Source organism: Euprymna scolopes, chromosome 30, assembly GCF_053919585.1.
Source record: "Euprymna scolopes isolate OS-2025 chromosome 30, ASM5391958v1, whole genome shotgun sequence".
In the NCBI taxonomy this organism is placed as follows: domain Eukaryota; kingdom Metazoa; phylum Mollusca; class Cephalopoda; order Sepiida; family Sepiolidae; genus Euprymna; species Euprymna scolopes.
Genome location: NC_136511.1, coordinates 89,729,027 through 89,734,294, shown reverse-complemented (window position 1 = coordinate 89,734,294; position 5,268 = coordinate 89,729,027). Strand labels below are relative to the sequence as shown.

The window sequence follows — 5,268 nt, the reverse complement described above, 5'->3', positions numbered from 1 at the left end:
TTTAAATTATTAGTCACGTGCAAGCGACTCTATAAGTCACTCTGTCAGCCCGTCAGTCGGTCTGTCAGTCTGTCCGTAACACTTTTGTGCTTGGCCTTTTTGGTTAAAATCAAAGGTCTGTTGTTAATAGATGCTGTTCTTAGCTTTTTAAGCTTTTCTTGGCCTTTGGCCAAGATCAAAGTGTAGTTATAAATTGTAAATATGTTTTTGACTCTTAAACGCTGGGGATTTATTAGTTAGATTAAGATCCATAGAGTAATGAGGTATTTTGGTAAATGTTGCCAGTCAAGAGTAAGATTCCAAAGTCTACATTTATTACTTGTAATCACTTTAGTCACAAAGACCCTGAACCCTTCCCCTCCCCAATCTCTTGTAGGGCCTTGTGCCTAATTTTGTTGTTTAAGAATCTTTTTTTTTTTTTTTACTTAATTGTATTTTCAAAATTTAAAAGCAATAAAATATATAAACAAGATCAAAGTGTAGTATCTGTTCCGGCAGATACTGCAAGCAAAGACCATATGTGGGGACGACCCCACATATAAGACCTTGGTCAATGTAGGGGAAACCATTCATACCAATTGTCACTATTCAGCTCCCCTACTCCCCGGGGAGTTGGTCCCCATTTCCCCTTCACTCCTCACATTAAAAATCGGCCTTGTGCCTAATTTGCTCGGTGGGGGAGCAAATAAATACACTTTTCTTGGCCTTTGGCCAAGATCAAAGTGTAGTATCTGTTTCGGCAGATACTGCAAGCAAAGACCATATGTGGGGGCGACCCCACAGATAAGACCTTGGTCAATGTAGGGGCAACCCTTCATACCAATTGTCACTATCCAGCTCCCCTACTCCCCGGGGAGTTGGTCCCCATTTCCCTTCACTCCTCACATTAAAAATCGGCCTTGTGCTTAATTTGCTCGGTGGGGGAGCAAATAAATACCAACACCACAGATAAGACCTTGGTCAATGTAGGGGCAACCCTTCATACCAATTGTCACTATCCAGCTCCCCTACTCCCCGAGGAGTTGACCCCCATTTCCCCTTCATTCCTCACATTAAAAATTGGCCTTGTGCCTAATTTGCTCAGTGGGGGAGCAAATAAATACCCTTTTCTTGGCCTTTTGGCCAAGATCAAAGTGTAGTATCTTTTCTTACTTCATGCTGTACTTATGTTTGTAACTTTGTGATATAAAATGGGGGGATCACTTTTCTGTATTAATTTAATGTAAAATGATCACCGACTTTACAACCAGTCAGTCTCAAAGCCATTCAAGTCATTCTCCAGATCATTCAAGTTGTTTTTGAAGGATTCCAGTTATTTTTTAAGCATTCAAATCATTCTTAAGGTCATTCAATTCATCCTTAAGTTCATTAAAGTCATTCTAAGTCATTTACTTTTTATTTATTTAAGTCATTTCAGCCCATTTTTCGGTCATTTTAGTTTATCTTGAAGAATTTCATGTCAATCCTACATTCACGCATTCATTCATTATACGGGAGCATGCGACTAATGGCTATCAGCCTTGCTCTTTCTAAATTATCATTGCAACTGTAGCTGAGTTTTATAGTATGTTTGTTAAAGATTTTATGTAATATATTATGTGGGTGGAAGTGGGTGTTAACTAATTTGCATAATTTTTTCCTAGTTTGTCTTTGATCATAATATTAAAGGGAGGATTGAACTTGAAATAATTTTCTTAGGTGTTTTTTATTATTATTAGTTTTTTATTATTATTAGGTGTTTTTATTATTATTAGGTGTTTTTTAGTATTATTATTAGTTTATTATTATTATTATTAGGTGTTTTTTATTATTATTAGGTGTTTTTTTATTATTAGTTTATTATTATTAGGTGTTTTTATTATTATTAGTTTTTTTAGTATTATTAGGTGTTTTTATTATTATTAGGTGTTTTTTTATTATTATTAGGTTTGGTTCTATATAGTTGATAGTGGTATTAGTATATCCACTATTTTTAAATGCTGCTTAATAGAAGGGTATGTGTTTGTTAAAAAGTTCTCGTTTTGATGAGTTTGTGCTGATTCTATTTTCGATAGATTTTGAGATATGTTTAATGATATGTTTCCAGTAATTAGATAAAGGGTGTATACATAATGGGTTGGAACTTTTTTGTATAAAGTTCATATATGTTTTTTGTTAGCTTGACAGTAGCATCGAGGAAGTTTACAGTTTTTAAATTAGATCTAATTTCAATGTTTAAATTAATTCTTTTGATTTCTTTAATTAAGGTATTTTCATTTTTTGGTATTTGGGGCCGCCAGAATTCTCGAAAATTAGCTGTTCATCGTCTCTATAGAGTTCTATATTTTTGGTATTGATTATTCTTGTTAAATTCTATAAAATAAATAGGCCTACTAGGTCAGTTGCTTCTGCAAAATCCAGAGAGATCATTGAGAGATCAAAAGATCAGGCTTGATTTCTTTTGGGCCATTGCTTGCCCTGACTAATAAGAACAGGTTTTCTTTTTTACCAAGTGTCATAAAATTTTAACCATAGAATTATTATTAGGTGTTTTTTTATTATTAATAGCATTATAATCTTCATAAAGCCTGCACATTTTTATGTAGTTTCGTCCCATAAAAGAAAAGATATGAGCATTTCAATATTCAAATTGGCCACCAGTATATATATATATATATATATATATATATATATATATATTGATAGTGTTTTCAGCAAGACGAGCGTTTTTCACGAAAGTTTGGAGAGGGGAGACCATAGATTGGAGCTCAGACGAGCACTTGTCATGAAAATAATGATAAAGCAGAGACAGACTCGCAACATTTCTTCTGTGAGAAAGAGGTTGCAGAGAAAAGAAAAGGACATCCTCTACTAAGCTACGAAGTCTATTTTGAACCCTATCAAGGAAGGATTAGTCCTTTCTAGCAGCTCCTACCCAGATGTGGCAACATTACTCCATCCTTGGACGTAACTGGCTCTTATATAGGTAGAGAATTGCATCAGCAGTGAGATATCTACGGGATTGATAAAAGGATCTCACCATTTTTCCAGCGACCTTGGCAACGGATTTGATGTATGTGTTCCATTTAAGATCAGGAGTAAAGGTCAAGCCCAGAAGCTTTTCAAAACATGAAGCCTCCCCAAGACGATAGCCATTCATTTCAGTTGATGCCAGATGACGATCAGAGTGTTGATGATGTAAAGATAAAAGCTTGGTTTTAGATGCATTAAAAGTAACCAGCCATCTCTTTCTCCATTGTACCACGTGCTCAAGATCAGAGGAGAGAGGATCGAAGAGAACTTGGTCGTTTACAGTCTTAGATGTGCTACCATAGATGGTAGTGTCATCAGCATAAATGTCTACGAATGATGTAAGGATGTGATTTAGAAGATCATTAATGTAGATCAGGAAGAGAGTTGGGCCCAGGATGGACCCCTGAGCGACACCAGCATTTATACTGTGAGCTTCTGATTTCTGCCCATCCACCACTACTCTTATGAGCCTATCAGAGAGAAATGATTTAATAATTGAGAAGACATTTCCAGCTGTACCGTAGCTAGAGATTTTGTGAAGTAAACCTTTATGCCACACCCTATCAAAGGCCTTTGATATGTCAAGAGCAATTGCTCTAGAAAGGAAGCCTCCATCGAGAGATTCGCTAATCCTATGAGATATAACTGTAAGCACATCTGGCATAGATCTAGCAGAACAGAAACCATATTGCATGTCACTAAGAAGATTACTTTTGCTGTGATGGTTTACTACTATTTAACACAGATTCCAGCAACTTACTCATGACGCACAGGAGACTTTTGGCCTGTACTGAGAGGAAGATGACCGTCACCTCATTTTTTAAATACAGGACATACTGATGAGATTTTTCAGGGTGATGGGAAACGATTCTTCTTCAGACAATGCTTAAAGAGCTTTGTAAGTATGGGCATTAGTTCTGGTTGAAGTTTTTTTAGCACTACAGTTGGAATGCCGCCAGGATAAGTTGCTTTAATAGAATCAAGGTTTATATTTGTATGTCACATAGCATGTTTTCTGATACAAGAGGAAATATTGGGGGTTGGTGACCTTGGTCACAAAGGGTAGAATTAGCTGCAAAGTTCTTGGCAAAGAGTTTGGCTTTGTCTGATGCTGACGAGATTACCTCAGATCCATTGATGATGGTTGGGATAGAACACACGCTTCTATTCAGAATTCTGTTTGCTATTTGCCAAAACTGGTGGGAATCAAGCCGTTGCTCGGCTACTTTGGACTTGATGGACTGAGCATACAAGTCTCTCATATTCTTTATTACATTTTTACAGTGGGTGCTGGCAGTCCTGAAAGCATCTTTACATTGGAAGCAATGGAAAAAGTGATTTCTGTGTGCAATGGCAGCAGCACATTCTGGAGAGAACCACTGCTGGCAGTTGGGGTTTTGTTGGAACTTTTTCGAGGGTATGAAACGGTCTATACCTACACTTAACCATTCCATCAGGTCTGATAGTATAGAGGACACATTCGTTTCAACATGGAACGCAAATGTAGATCTGATATAAATGTACGGAAGCTATCCCAGTCAGCCATAGAGTATGATGGAGAGGTACGTCTGAGGACTTATTACATTTCATTTTTATCTTAACTGATACAACAGAGTGGTTGGAAGATCCCAGTGGAGACAGAATGGAAGATAAACGAGTTGTGAGAAAAAAGTCGAGGAGACTTGCTTACTGGCCATCAGTGTTTGGCACATGAGTGAATTCATGAACAATCTGAGTGAGACCATAAGTGAGAAATCGTGACAGAATCTCCCCTCATCATCGGTCATGCTTGAGTGAGTTAATCATTCCACCTTGTGAACATTGAAGTCTCCATATACGTGAATGTTAGCTGAAGGATTAGCAGACAGGACGTGGTCAATTTTCTCAGATATGCTTTTAAAGATAGTAACTCTGCTGTTGTGGGGCGATAGAGAGCAAATATAAACGCTGTAGTGTGAGCAAGTGTAACCAAGAAGCACATATAGGGTAAGTTAGGATCCTCTACAGAGATGCCCCTAACACATGGAAAGCCATCTTTTATAAAGGCACATATTCCATGCCCATGGCGATCTTAAGGGTCAGATTTGGAAGTTAAGTTAGAGTATCCTTTAATTACAAACTACTACAGGGAAATAGTCTGTCCAATTACAGTTTCGCTTAGGAATAATAGGTCTGGTTTAGTCTCCTGTAATTGGGTTTCAACCTCTGGAAGGTTAGAACGTAGAGACCTGATGCTGGAGAAGAAGACATGGTAGT

General features: G+C 37.2%; 1 pseudogene; it reads left to right on the top strand.

Moving 5' to 3' along the window:
* Window positions 1-1,101: 1,101 nt before the first annotated feature.
* On the top strand, window positions 1,102-1,281 carry LOC145255036 (U2 spliceosomal RNA; annotated as a pseudogene).
* The last annotated feature ends 3,987 nt before the right edge of the window (window positions 1,282-5,268 follow it).